Raw genomic sequence first — 13,415 nt, 5'->3', positions numbered from 1 at the left:
GTTGCAACATTTGGGGCTGGGCCAGACCGAAACCAGGAGCTTGGACCACATTTGGGTCTCCCACGTAGGTAGCAGGGCCCAAGATTCCTGCTACTTTCTCAGGTGCACTGGCAGGGACCTGGATCAGAAGTGAAGCAGCCCGGACTCTAACCAGAGTTCATATGGGATGCCGGCCTTGCAGGCGGTGGCTTAACCCACTGTACCACAACGCTGGTCCAGAGAGAGATACTTTTCATCCACTGGCTCACTCCCCAAATGTCTACAACATATGGGGCTGGACCAGGCCCAAGCCAGGAGCCTAAAACTCAATCCTGTCTTCCACATGAGTGGCATAGACCTAAGGACTTGAGCTGGCATTGTGGGCTCCCAGGATGCACGTGAACAGGAAGCTGATTGGAAACAGAAAGTCAGAGCTGGAACCAGGCGCTGTGATGTGGGACGCAGGCAGTCCCAGGCGTGACCTCAGCTGCTTCGCCAAATGCCAGTCCCTAAAGATTCTGCAGGCGAGTGGGAGAGGGAAGTCTGTGTTCTTTGGTGGGAGCGATTTGATCTTTGGGGACAAGCAGGAGCTGTTTGAAGGCAAAGCTGGTGAGTAGGGGGATGGGGACAGGGGTCTGTCTAGCTCAGTGCCTGGGCAGCTGCGAGGCAAACAGTCTTTTTTTTCAAAGTCTTGCCCAACAGGATAAATGGCTCCATGTCTTCGGTAAAGCATGGTGTGGGGAGAGGCAGCCAGTTAACCTGAACGGCCTAATTAATCACGAGCGATACTGGTTTTTGTTTTTTTTTTGTTTTTTTTTTTTTTGTTTTTTTGTTTTTTTGTTTTTTTGTTTTTTTTTTTTTGACAGGCAGAGTGGACAGTGAGAGAGAAAGGTCTTCCTTTTGCCGTTGGTTCACCCTCCAATGGCCGCTGCGGCCGGCGCACCGCGCTGATCCGATGGCAGGAGCCAGGTGCTTCTCCTGGTCTCCCATGGGGTGCAGGGCCCAAGCACTTGGGCCATCCTCCACTGCACTCCCGGGCCACAGCAGAGAGCTGGCCTGGAAGAGGGGCAACCGGGACAGAATCTGGCGCCCCGACAGGGACTAGAACCCGGTGTGCCGGCGCCGCAAGGCGGAGGATTAGTGAGCCATGGCGCCGGTGTAATACTGGGTTTACTAAAGACGGTGAGTTCTGGAAGTGTTCTCGAAGCCAATAGCACTGAAGCTTCCGCTGTGTGGGAGCCACGCTTGTGTGTAGGAGCACATTTCGCAACAAGCCTGGTTCACGGTTCACGGTCACGGGTTGAGGCAGCCTAACTTTATACAGGAGAAGGGGGTGGGGATTAGTACAGCGGTTAAGATACTTGTATTCTATACTGAGCGCCTGGGTTAGACACCCAGCTCTGCTTCTTGCTCCAACTTCCTGCTAATGCTCACCCTGGGAGGCAGCAGGTGATGGCTCAAGTATTTGGGTCCCTGCCACCCGTGTGCGAGATGCAGATTGATCTCCTAGCCCCTGGCTTTGGGGAGCCCAGACCAGTTATTGTGGGCATTTGGGCAGTGAACAAGTGGATGCAAGATCTCTCTGTTCCTCTCTCTGTCTTTCAAATAAAAAGAAAATGAAAATAAAAGAAGCTGCCCTATTGAAAAACAATTAGGAATCAAGATTCTTAGAGCCGGAACGGATCTGAGGGATTCTGTGTCCAAGGTGGTGCCCAGCGTCTAGAAGTGCGTGCTCATTCCCGGCGGTGGGAGTGGGGGTCTGAGCGCCCCACCAGTCTCAGTGGCGTGGACTGGCTTTTGTCTACAGCAAGTTTTGTTGAAGTCTTAAGCCTTGGTGCCTTGTTTGGGTGTTGAGTCTTTTTTTTTTTTTTTTTTTTTTTTTGACAGGCAGAGTGGACAGTGACAGAGAGAGAGACAGAGAGAAAGGTCTTCCTTTGCTGTTGGTTCACCCTCCAATGGCCGCCGTGGCTGGTGCACCGCGCTGATCTGATGGCAGGAGCCAGGTGCTTCTCCTGGTCTCCCATGCGGGTACAGGGCCCAAGCACTTGGGCCATCCTCCACTGCCTTCTGGGGCCACAGCAGAGAGCTGGCCTGGAAGAGGGGCAACCGGGACAGAATCCAGCGCCCTGACCGGGACTAGAACCCGGTGTGCCGGCGCCGCAAGGCGGAGGATTAGCCTGTTGAGCTGCGGCGCCGGCCGGGTGTTGAGTCTTTGGAGATGGAACCAGATGAGATCTTACTGGGGTAACGTGGGTCCCAAGGCCCAGGAGTGAGTTCTTTTGATGCTCACGCTAACGCCAAGTGTTTTCTCTTTCTTGTTTCCCTTCTCAGCCTTTGCCCTAAAGAAAGTGCGAGGTGGCAGCGACACCAACAGGGACGGAGAGACTGTGCCTGCGGGAGTGAGGCAGGAGGAGCGGGCTGAGTCAGGAGAGGAGCCAGGTGTGGTGCCCATGCCCGTGCAGGTGTACCCCGCGGAGCCGCTGGTCACGTGTCCCTCAAGTTCAGGTTCAGCGGGGTTCCGACACAGGGTGTCCCTCGTAGGCTCCGTGCCAGCCTGAGGAAACACATCTCTGGCAGCTGCACCTGCTGTGCTCCATCTCTGTTTGGGGGTCACTCGACTCGTGCGGGGCCCAACTACAGCTCTGTGAGAAGGAGCCACGCTGAAAATGACCGCCTTCGTGATGGAGCCGCAAGTCGGGGACCAGGGTGGGAGCAGCCTTCCCCGGCCCGTCTGTGTGGAGCCACAGGGATGCCGACAACTCAGGATCACGACCCAGGAGCCCGCCCGGTGGGGGGACCCGCTACAGATGCGATCCTGGCTCCCAGCGATTCCAGTGGCTTCTGGCGGCCGGCAGAATGTGGCACCAGCGCCACAAGGTTACAGGCAAGGATTCATTTTTGGAAAAAGCAGCTGTGGTGGGCGACACTTCTGGATGGTGGTGACGTGCTGCCTGTGCTTCAGGAAATCCCCTACGTGTCTGATCCGCCCCCCCCCCCCCACGTCTGTGGGGGACAGCAAGACCAAGATCAAGGTGGAGGCGGGACAGCAAGACCAAGGTCAAGGTGGAGGCGGGACAGCAAGACCAAGATCAAGGTGGAGGCGGGACAGCAAGACCAAGGTCAAGGTGGAGGCGGGGCAGCAAGACCAAGGTCAAGGTGGCGGCGGGGCTGGCTTCCCCTGAGGCCTCTCTCCTCGGCCTGCAGACAGCGCCTTCTCCCCCTGTGTGCTGGCGTCCGCATCTCTTCTTACAGGGACACCAGGCGTGACGGGCCAGGCCCCACCCCACTGCGCTGTGACCTCCTGACAGTGGCTCCATTCGTGGAGAAGGGCACCGGAGGCCCCAGGGGCTAGGACTTCAGCGTTGAACATCAGCGCCCGGGACACTTGCTCACGGCTATTAGAGTGATGGGCAGCCCGCGGCCTGAGGCCTCGCCCAGGCCTTGTGGGTATGAGGCACACCCGGAGCCCACCGGCTGCTGCTTGTGCCTGTCTCTGCAGTTCCAGTGTCGCTGAGGAGCGGTGGGCTGCCATGGAGTCCCTCTGAAATGAGAGAGGGGAGTGGCCATGCTCATGGAGGTCGCAGGTGGCGGAAGCGGATTCTGCAGGCATAGCTGTTCCCTCCCAAGGCTGGGCTACAGTGCTGGATGGGAAGAGGAGCAGCCGGGACTCAAACTGGCGCCCTTATGGGATGCAGGCATCAAAGGCGGAGGCTTAGCCCACTGCACCACAGTGCCGGCCCCCAGGGCAGTTCCTTGAAGCTGTTTACTGAAATCCAATACCTGCCCCGCAAAGTGCAAGTGCGGTGCTCCAGAGAGCTCCCCGTTGTGAGCACAGCACCCAGCCACCAGGAAGAGGCAGGTGGGGCAGCGGCTGCAGCCCGCACACCTTCCCCGTCCCTGTGCTCTGCTCAGCGGAGCTGCCACTGTGACCCAAGCCTGTGCCTGTGGTCTTGTCCAGTGTGGAGCCTTTGCTGTCCGACTCGTGTTCAGCGCTTCTTGTGAAAGTCGCCAACCTCTTTTTGCATCCGTGTCATCTACAGGTCTAGCGGCTGAGGTCTCAAAGTCCCCCCAGCACGCTGATGGCTGCTGGGGGCAGGGTTAGCTTCCCAGGGCTGCCACAGAGAGTAACCCTGGGCCGTGTCCAGCTCCTCCTGTCGCTACGGGAACCTGCAGGGGACGATTTCTGAGTGTCGTCACCGTCCACCTGCATTGGGAGGCCTGAGGCTGGCCTGGTCCCAAGGCTGAGACGGCTGTGAGTGAAGCCACTGCTGACCCTCCAGAGCCACAACCTGCAGCTGTCACCAAGCTCTGAGCACCTTCCTCCCGCGAGTTTGGAAATCAGGGGCAGGGGAGACCGAGAGAGAGAGAGAGAGAGAGAGAGAGAGAGAGAGAGAGAGAGAGAGAGAGGAGTCCGACTTGCAGTGTGTCTACTCTGGTCTGAATGATCCCCTCTAAAAGTCACATTGAAACTGTTTTTTAAAAAAGATTTATTTATTTATTTGAAAGTCAGAGTTACGCAGAGAGAGGAGAAGAATAGAGAGAGAGAGAGAGAGAGAGAGAGAGAGAGAAAGAGAGAGGTCTTCCATCTGCTGGTTCACTCCCCAGATGGCCACAATGGCCGGAGCTGTGCCAATCCGAAGCCAGAAGCCAGGAGCTTCTTCCGGGTCTCCCACACAGGTGCAGGGGCTCAAGGACCTGGGTCATCTTCCACTGCTTTCCCAGGCCACAGCAGAGAGCTGGATCGGAAGTGGAGCAGCTGGGTCTCAAACCGGTGCCCATATGGGATGCTGGCGCTTCAGGCCAGGGCGTTAACCCGCTGCACCACAGCGCTGGCCCTATCACGTTGAAACTTGATAGTCCCTGTGATGGTGCTAAGGGACCTGTAAGAGGTGATCTCGTGAACAGGTTAATGCTGTCGTCAGGGGAGAGGTCTCCGATCATAGTCAGCCCCGCTCTGCTCTGTGGCCCCACCCTTCTCCAGGCAAAGACTTAGGATTTCCCAGCCTCCAGAGCCATGGGCCACATAAACAGTTTACCCAGCCGCTGCGTTTTGTTGTTATAGCAACAGAAAACAGACCCCGTCCCGCTCAGCGCAAACCTGAACTTGGCATTTCCCTGCGTGGCTCTTTCCGGGCTCGTCTGCCCAGCTGGTTACTTAATGATGCGTGCGCCTATTTGCCGAAGGACAGGCCTCACCTATTTATTTCTTTGTTGTCTTAATCGTTATTTATGTCTCCTTTACACCAGACGGCTTCCGAGAAAGGCTGGGGCTTGTGATGCTGAGGAATCCCGGGATGTTGCTCAGGTGGGCTGGCCGGTCGTCATGAATTCCCACGTTTGCCACGAGCACAGGAAATGCAGAGTGACACAGTCACCTGAAGAGGCAGCTGCGGCTTCCACGTCCACATCTGGTGAGTGTGAGGGTCAGGGTCAGAATCCCGCACACGGCAGGCACGGCTGTCCTGCAGCCTCGCTTCCTGCAGTGGGAGGAGCCGCAGGCTGCTGGGGGTCGCATCAGTTGGTTGATTTTCCTGGAGGGGTTGGTGGGGATGAATGATGGCGCTTCTGGGTGGGCTCAGGGACGACTCTGCCCTCTGGGAGCTCACAGGGGTGGGAGACGATGGTGGGGGGCGGGTGGTAACTTGGGATGGGCTTGGGTCTGCACAGGAGACGTAGGTTTGGACTGTAGTCCATCAGAGGCTTGTGCCTGCTGGCTCCAAGCATCAGTGACCGGGCACAGTGCCGACTTCCCAGAATTTTCCCAATATTAAGGTTGCTGGCACAATGCTCGTCACACGTGAGTGCTCATCTCCCTTCCTGCCCAGATAGCCCCGGGCACGGGGCCAGCGCGTGCCTGTGGACTAGGAGGCCAGGCAGGAATCTTTGAGAAGCGGCAGGGTGACGTCAACCTCACAGGATAAGCAGGGCTGAGCTCTAGGAGTGGTTTGGCAGAAACAGTGTGGATAGAGTTCTGGAGACAGGAACACGCTGGCTTCTCTTGGGTGACAGAGGGCTTAGATGGCGAACCTGGGTTGTGCCAGCGAGGATGCGCTAAGGGGGAATGGTGCTTAAAGGGACAGAAAGACGGAAAGAGGGGTGGCAGCCGGGAGCTATAGAGCAGGCACAATCTGACGGCGGCCATGGACCCCTCCTGGGGCGAGATGCTGGCGTCCACAGAACTCAGAGCTTTTGTACTGCCTCTTGGCACTCGGCAGGGACACTGCTCCCCGCCAGTGCATAGAACCCACCCACCGCTGTGAGGGGCCACACAGAGGCTGCTTGTCAGCGTGACCCAGGAATCCCAGGATTCTTTCTATGTTTTTTATTTTTTTTTTACTTTTTAAATTTTATTTATTTATTTTTTTGACAGGCAGAGTGGACAGTGAGAGAGAGGGACAGAGAGAAAGGTCTTCCTTTTGTCATTGGTTCACCCTCCAATGGCCGCCACTGCCAGCGCGCTGCCGCCGGCGCATTGCACTGATCTGAAGCCAGGAGCCAGGTGCTTCTCCTGGTCTGCCATGGGGTGCAGGGCCCAAGCACTTGGGCCATCCTCCACTGCACTCCCTGGCCACAGCAGAGAGCTGGCCTGGAAGAGGGGCAACCGGGACAGAATCCGGCGCCCCGACTGGGACTAGAACCCGGTGTGCTGGCGCCACAAGGCGGAGGATTAGCCTATTGAGCCATGGCGTCGGCCCCAGGATTCTTTCTAAAAAGAAACATCAGAACATCAGAGAGAGAGACAGAGAGATCTTCCATCTGCTGGTTCACTCCCCAAATGGCTGCAACAGCCTGGAATGGGTCAGGCTGAGCCAGGATCCTGGAACTCCATCCAGGTCTCCCACGTGGGTGCAGGGGCCCAAGGACTTGGGACATCTTGGGCTGCTTTCCCAGGTGCATTAGCAGGGAGCTGCATTGGAAGCAGAGCAGCCGGGTTTTGAACCGGCGCCCACGTGGGATGTGGGCGTTGTCCCAGGAGTGAACTTCTTTTTTTTTTTTTTTTTGACAGGCAGAGTGGACAGTGAGAGAGAGAGACAGAGAGAAAGGTCTTCCTTTGCCGTTGGTTCACCCTCCAATGGCCGCCGCGGCCAGCGTGCTGCGGCCGGCGCACCACGCTGATCCGATGGCAGGAGCCAGGAGCCAGGTGCTTTTCCTGGTCTCCCATGGGGTGCAGGGCCCAAGCACCTGGGCCATCCTCCACTGCACTCCCTGGCCACAGCAGAGAGCTGGCCTGGAAGAGGGGCAACCGGGACAGAATCCGGTGCCCCGACCGGGACTAGAACCCGGTGTGCCGGCGCCACTAGGCGGAGGATTAGCCTAGTGAGCCGCAGCGCCGGCCCCCAGGAGTGAACTTCTGTCACTGAAATTGCCCAGCCATGGCTAGCGCTGCGGCTCACTTGGCTAATCCTCTGCCTGTGGTGCCAGCACACCGGGTTCTAGTCCCAGTTGAGGCGCCAGATTCTGTCCTGGTTGTTCCTCTTCCAGTCCAGCTCTCTGCTGTGGCCTGGGAGTGCAGTGGAGGATGGCCCAAGTGCTTGGGCCCTGCACCCCATGGGAGACCAGGAGAAGCACCTGGCTCCTGGCTTCGGATCGGCGCAGTGCCGACCGTAGCGGCCATCTCGGGGGTGAACCAACGGAAGGAAGACCTTTCTCTCTGTCTCTCTCTCTAATAAAAAAAAAAAAAAGAAAGAAAGAAAGAAAGGAAGAAAGAAAGAAAGAAAGAAATTGCCCAGCCTGTGTGTTTGTTAAGGCAGCCGGCGCTGACCAGTGTGCATGGCAAACTCCAGGGCTGGAGGAATTCCCAGGTGGGAAGGTCCAGGGTCGGTGGGGCAGTGCTCTGGGTGGAGGAATTAGCTCACTTTTTTTTTTTTTTTTAATTCTCTATCTGGACTTTTTCTTGCTTCTCTCAGCCCTGAGACCCTAGGCGTGGATGGAAGGAGAGATCTGAGTATTTTTAATTATTTAAACTTTTCTTTTGAAAAGCTGATGCTGTTCAATAATTAACTCCCCCAGATCCAGCTGTTTCTTAAATGGAGAATTAAAGGCAAATGGCAGTTATCAAGACGAAAGCAGAACCAACAACGAACGCCCCTCCCTGAAACTGTCACTCGATGTAACCCTCCCGGGGCGAGGCCCGCCCGCCTCTGCTCAAGGGAAACTCGTCTGGACCTGTCACCTTCACACAGGCAGCTCAGCTCTGTGGCCTGCAGGAGGCGTGGAAGAGGTGGGGGCTGGAGACACCTGGGCGAGGTCCTCCCCATTGTCTATCATTGGGGGAAAGTCCAGGGCGAGCACCCCGGGATCCCTGGCTGCTACAGAGTTGTGAGGGAGAGAAGCCCCCCTCCTCACCAGGCCCCCACTCAGTCCTTGCTCACCCAGCGTTCTCTGGTTGGTGTCTGTCCCTGGCTGTAGGGACACTGTAGGGTCACCTCCCCTTTCTCCACATCCTGTTCCCTTTTGTTAAGGACTGGATGTGTCCCCAGACTCACATCCTGAATCTCAAACTCCCAGCATGACGAAGGTGGCTGGTGGGATCTTGGGAAATGATAAGGTTTAGACCAGGGCATGGGAGTGGAAATTCCGGCCTAACTAATGTGGTTCAGTAATAAGGGGCCACCGCCTGCAGTGCTGGCATCCCATATGGATGCTGGTTTGAGCCCTGGCTGCTCCACTTCTGATCCAGCTCTCTGCTGTGGCCTGGGGAAACAGTAGAAGATGGCCCAAGTCCTTGGGCCCCTGCACCCATGCGGGAGATCCGGAAGAAGCTCCTGGCTCTTGGCTTTGGACCAGCCCAGCTCTGGCCATTGTGGCCAACTGGGGAGTGAACCACCGGATGACCGGATAGAAGACATTTCTCTCTCTGCTTCTCCTCTCTCTGTGTAACTCTGCCTTTTTTTTTTTTTGTTTTGTTTTGTTTTGTTTTTTTGACAGGCAGTTAGACAGTGAGAGAGAGAGACAGAGAGAAAGGTCTTCCTTTTCCATTGGTTCACCCCCCAAAATGGCCGCCACGGCCGGCGCACCGCGCTGATATGAAGCCAGGAGCCAGGTACTTCTCCTGGTCTCCCATGGGGTGCAGGGCCCAAGGACTTGGGCCATCCTCTACTGCCCTCCTGGGCCACAGCAGAGAGCTGGACTGGAAGAGGAGCAACCGGGACAGAATCTGGCTCCCCAACCAGGACTAGAACTGGGGGTGCCGGTGCTGCAGGTGGAGGATTAGCCTAGTGAGCCACAGTACTGGCCATGCCTTTCAAATAAATAAATTAATTAAAAAAAGGTTCAGTAATAGTCCATCATATATATATATTCATTCCAGTGTGAATGTCAAAGAAAGGGACTCTCTCCAAGGAATGGATCTCCATCCGTCTGTCTGTCTGTCTGTCTGTCTATCTATCTATCTATGTATTTTATCAGTCTATCCAACTATTATCATCATCTTTCTATCATCTGTATCACATTTTGTCTACTTTCTCTATCATCTATACTTATCTTGATCAATCCATCAGTCTATCCACCTATACATGTCTATCTATCCTCTATTATCTGTATCACATTTTGTCTACTCTATTACTTATCTACCTACCTACCTACCTACCTACCTATATCTATCTATCTATCTATCTATCTATCTATCTATCTATCTACCTATCTATCCATCCATCCATCCATCCTGTAGTCTACATCACATTTTGGCTCCTTGTTCACACATCATGGACTCCTTGATGACTTTCTTTCGGCTACTATGAACAGTGCTACTATGAACAAGGGTGTGCAAACACCTGTTGGAATCTCTGCTTTTAATTCTTTTGGGTGTATATCCAGAAGTGGAATTACTGGATCATGCAGTAATTTCGTGTTTAAGTTTTGGAGACATTACCCAATTGTTTTCCACAGCAGCTTCACCATTTTGCAATCTCATCAGCAATACGCAGAATATTGGTTTTTTCCACATCCTCACCTACCTACCTGGTCATTTTCCTTTTTTTTTTTTTTAGATTATCCATCTTCATGGATGTGAAGTGATCCATCATTGATCTGCATTTCCCTAATAGTTAGGAGTGTTACACACGTTCTCATGTATGTATTGGCCTCTTGTACATCTTCCTTGGAGAAATGTTGATCTGATCCTTAGCCCACTTATGAATTTGGTTATTACCTTTTGCTATCAATTTGTAAGAATTCTTCATTCTAAGTACAAGTCCCTTATCAGGCACATGATTTACACACATTTTTCTCCCATTCTATAGATTATCTTTCACTTTCTTGATGTTATGCTTTGAGGCACAAAAATTTTAAATTTTGATGAAATGCAATTAATTTTTTTCTTTTGTTGTTTGTGCTTTTGGTGTCATATTAAAACAGGTTTGTAAAAATCTCAGGCCACGAAGATTTCCCTCCATGGTGTCTTTTAAGAATTCCACAGCTTTGGGTTTGGGTCGTTCACCCACTTTGAGTTGGTTTTTATATATGGTGTGAGGTATGGTCAACTTCATTCTTCTGCATGTGGATATCCAGCTGACCAGCACCATTTGTTGAAAAGACTGCCTCCCAGGGCCGGCACTGTGGCGCAGTGGGTTAAAACCCCAGCCTGTAACACCAGCATCCCATATGGGCACCAGTTCGAGTCCCGGCTGCTCCTCTTCTGATCCAGCTCTCTGCTGTGGCCTGAGAAAGCAATAGAAGATGGCCAAAGTCCTTGGGCCCCTCCACCCGTGTGGGAGACCTGTAAGAAACTCCTGGCTCCTGGCTTCGGATCGGCACAGCTCTGGCCGTTGCAGCCATCTGGGGAGTGAACCAGTGGAATGGAAGACCTCTCTGTCTGGCTCTACCTGTCTCTGTAACTCTGTCTTTCAAATAAATAGAATAATTATTAAAAAAAAAAAAAAAAGACTGCCTCCCAGGGATTAGCCTTGGCACCTTTGTGGGAAACACTTGTCCACAGATGTATGGGCTCAGTGCCGTCCCATTGTGGGGTAGGCTGTGTGCTTGTCTTCATTAACATTCCTTTGCAGTATGTTTTGAAATCAGGAAGTGTGACTCTTTTTGTTACTCTCTTTTCCAGGATTGTTTTGCTATTTTGGGTTCCTCGATATTCCACATGACTTCCCGTGTTGTGGCGTTGTGGGTAAAGCCAGCATCCCATTTGCGCCAGTTCGAGTCTCGGCTGCCCCACTTCTGATCCAACTCCCTGCCAATGCACCTGGGAAAGCGGGGGAAGATGGCCTAAGTATTTGGGCCCCTGCTTCCCACATGGGAGACCCGGATGAAACTCCTGGCTTCAGCCCAGCCCTGGCCATTGCAGCCGAGTGAATCAGCGGATGGAGGAACTCTTTCTCTCCCTCTCTCTCTCTCTCTCTCTCTCTCCCTGTAAATTCTAAAAACGAAAAGAAAATTAGCTTCTAAATTTTCATTTCTCAAAGACATCAGGTCAGATTCTGATAGGCATTGCACCGAATCTGTAGGTCAGTGTTGGGTGCATTATAATCTATGAATATAGGACATTTTCTGCTTGTTTAGCTATCTTTAACAATTCGTCTTTACAACTGTATTTAATAATATGCAGTGTGTACGTTTGCCATTTTTTTGTTGTTTATTTATAAATATTTGATTCTGTTTAATGTTGGGAATGGAATTATTTTACTTTTTTAGTAAAGATTTTTTTATTTGAAAGACATTGCCAGACACACACACACATGTGCACACACACGCACACACAGCTCTGTTAACACAGCTGTAGTAACAGGCTCTGAGCTGGAGCAGCCGGGACTTGAACTTGCGTTCTGCTTAACACACTGCACCCCAGGGCCAGCCCTGGTGTCCTCTTCCGGAGCTGCAGGGCTAGTGTTCAGCTGTTTGTAACTTACAGCCATGTTAGTTGCGAGCTTTTGTACAAGTTCCTTCTGAGATTGAGTTAACTTCTGTTCCTGGTTTGAGTGTTTTTTTTTGCCTATCATAAAAAAGTGCTGGGGACCAGCGCTGTGATGCAGTAGGTTAATCCTCCACCTGCTGCACCAGCATCCCATATGGGCACCGGTTTGAGTCCAGGCTATTTCTCTTCCAATCTAGCTCTCTGCTGTGGCTCGGGAAAGCAGTAGAAGATGTCCCAAGTCCTTGAGCCCCTGCGCCTGTGTGAGAGACCTGGAAGAAGCTCCTGGCTCCTGGCTTCGGATTGGTGCAGCTCCGGCCATTGTGGCCAATTGGGGAGTGAACCAGCGGATGGAAGACCGCTCTCTCTCTCTCTCCCTCTGTCTATAACTCTTCCTCTCAAATAAATAAATAAAATCTAAAAAAAGTGCTGAATTTGTTAATTTGTTAATACTTTCCCTACATGTATTGAGATGATTACATGATTTTTTTATTCTATTGATATTCTATTGATTATAATTAATTGATTTTTGGATGTTAAGCCAACCTTGATTGCTGGGATCAATCCTACGTGTATATAATTTATCTTTTCTTTTATGTATTGCTGGGTTTGGTATTTTTTGAGGATTTTTGTGGCCATATTCTTTTTTAAAAAGATTTATTTATTCAAAAGTCAGAGTTACACAGAGAGAGGAGAGGCAGAGAGAGAGAGAGAGGTCTTCCATCTGCTGGTTCACTCCCTAATTGGCCGCAACAGCCATAGCTGCGCTGATCTGAAGCCAGGAGCCAGGAGCTTCTTCTGGGTCTCCCACATGGGTGCAGGGGCCCGAGGATCTGGGCCATCTTCTACTTCTATCCCAGGCCATAGCAGAGAGCTGGATCAGAAGTGGAGCACCGGGACTAGAACCGGGCCAATATGGGATGCCGGTGCTTCAGGCCAGGGTGTTAACCCGCTGTGCCATAGCACCAGCCCCGTGGCCGTATTCTTAAGAAATACTGGTCTGGAAGCCGGTGTTGTGGAGCAGCGAGTTAAGCCACCACCAGCATGCCGGCATCCCATATGGGCACCACTTAGTCCCAGCTGCTCCACTTCTCATCCAGCTCCCTGTTAATACGCCTGGGAAACCAGCAGAAGGTGTCCCAGCTCCTTAGCCTCTGCCACCCATGTGGGAGACCTGGACTGAGTTCCAGGCTCCTGGCTTGGGCCTGGCCCAGCCCCAGCCATTGAGGTCATTTGGGATGTGAACCAGTGTATGGAAGATCCCTCTGTTTCTCCCTCTCTCTCTGTAACTTTTCCCTTGAAATAAGTAAAATAAATCTTCAAAAAAAGAGAAATGTTGGTCTGTAATTTTCTTGTGATGACTTTGCATGGTTTTAGTACCAGAGAAATATTGGCCTCCCAAAATGCTGCATATTCTTTCTTTCTTTCTTTCTTTCTTTCTTTCTTTCTTTCTTTCTTTCTTTCTTTCTTTCTTTCTTTCTTTCTTTCTTAACAGATAGAGTTAGACAGTGAGAGAGAGAGACAGAGAGAAAGGTCTTCCTTCCATTGGTTCACTCCCCAAATGGCTGCTACGGCC

At 52.6% G+C, this 13,415-nt stretch overlaps 1 long non-coding RNA gene across 1 annotated transcript; it reads left to right on the top strand.

Moving 5' to 3' along the window:
• Positions 1-4,942: 4,942 nt before the first annotated feature.
• Positions 4,943-12,214, top strand: LOC108177599 (uncharacterized). The gene is made up of 3 exons (XR_001794347.3): positions 4,943-5,390; positions 7,990-8,200; positions 9,969-12,214. It is a non-coding gene; the product is annotated as an uncharacterized lncRNA (long non-coding RNA).
• The last annotated feature ends 1,201 nt before the right edge of the window (positions 12,215-13,415 follow it).

This window comes from Oryctolagus cuniculus, chromosome 7 (genome assembly GCF_964237555.1).
Source record: "Oryctolagus cuniculus chromosome 7, mOryCun1.1, whole genome shotgun sequence".
Taxonomy (NCBI): Eukaryota; Metazoa; Chordata; class Mammalia; order Lagomorpha; family Leporidae; genus Oryctolagus; species Oryctolagus cuniculus.
The sequence above is the reverse complement of the archived record's forward strand: the minus strand, read 5'-3'. Positions and strand labels throughout refer to the sequence as shown.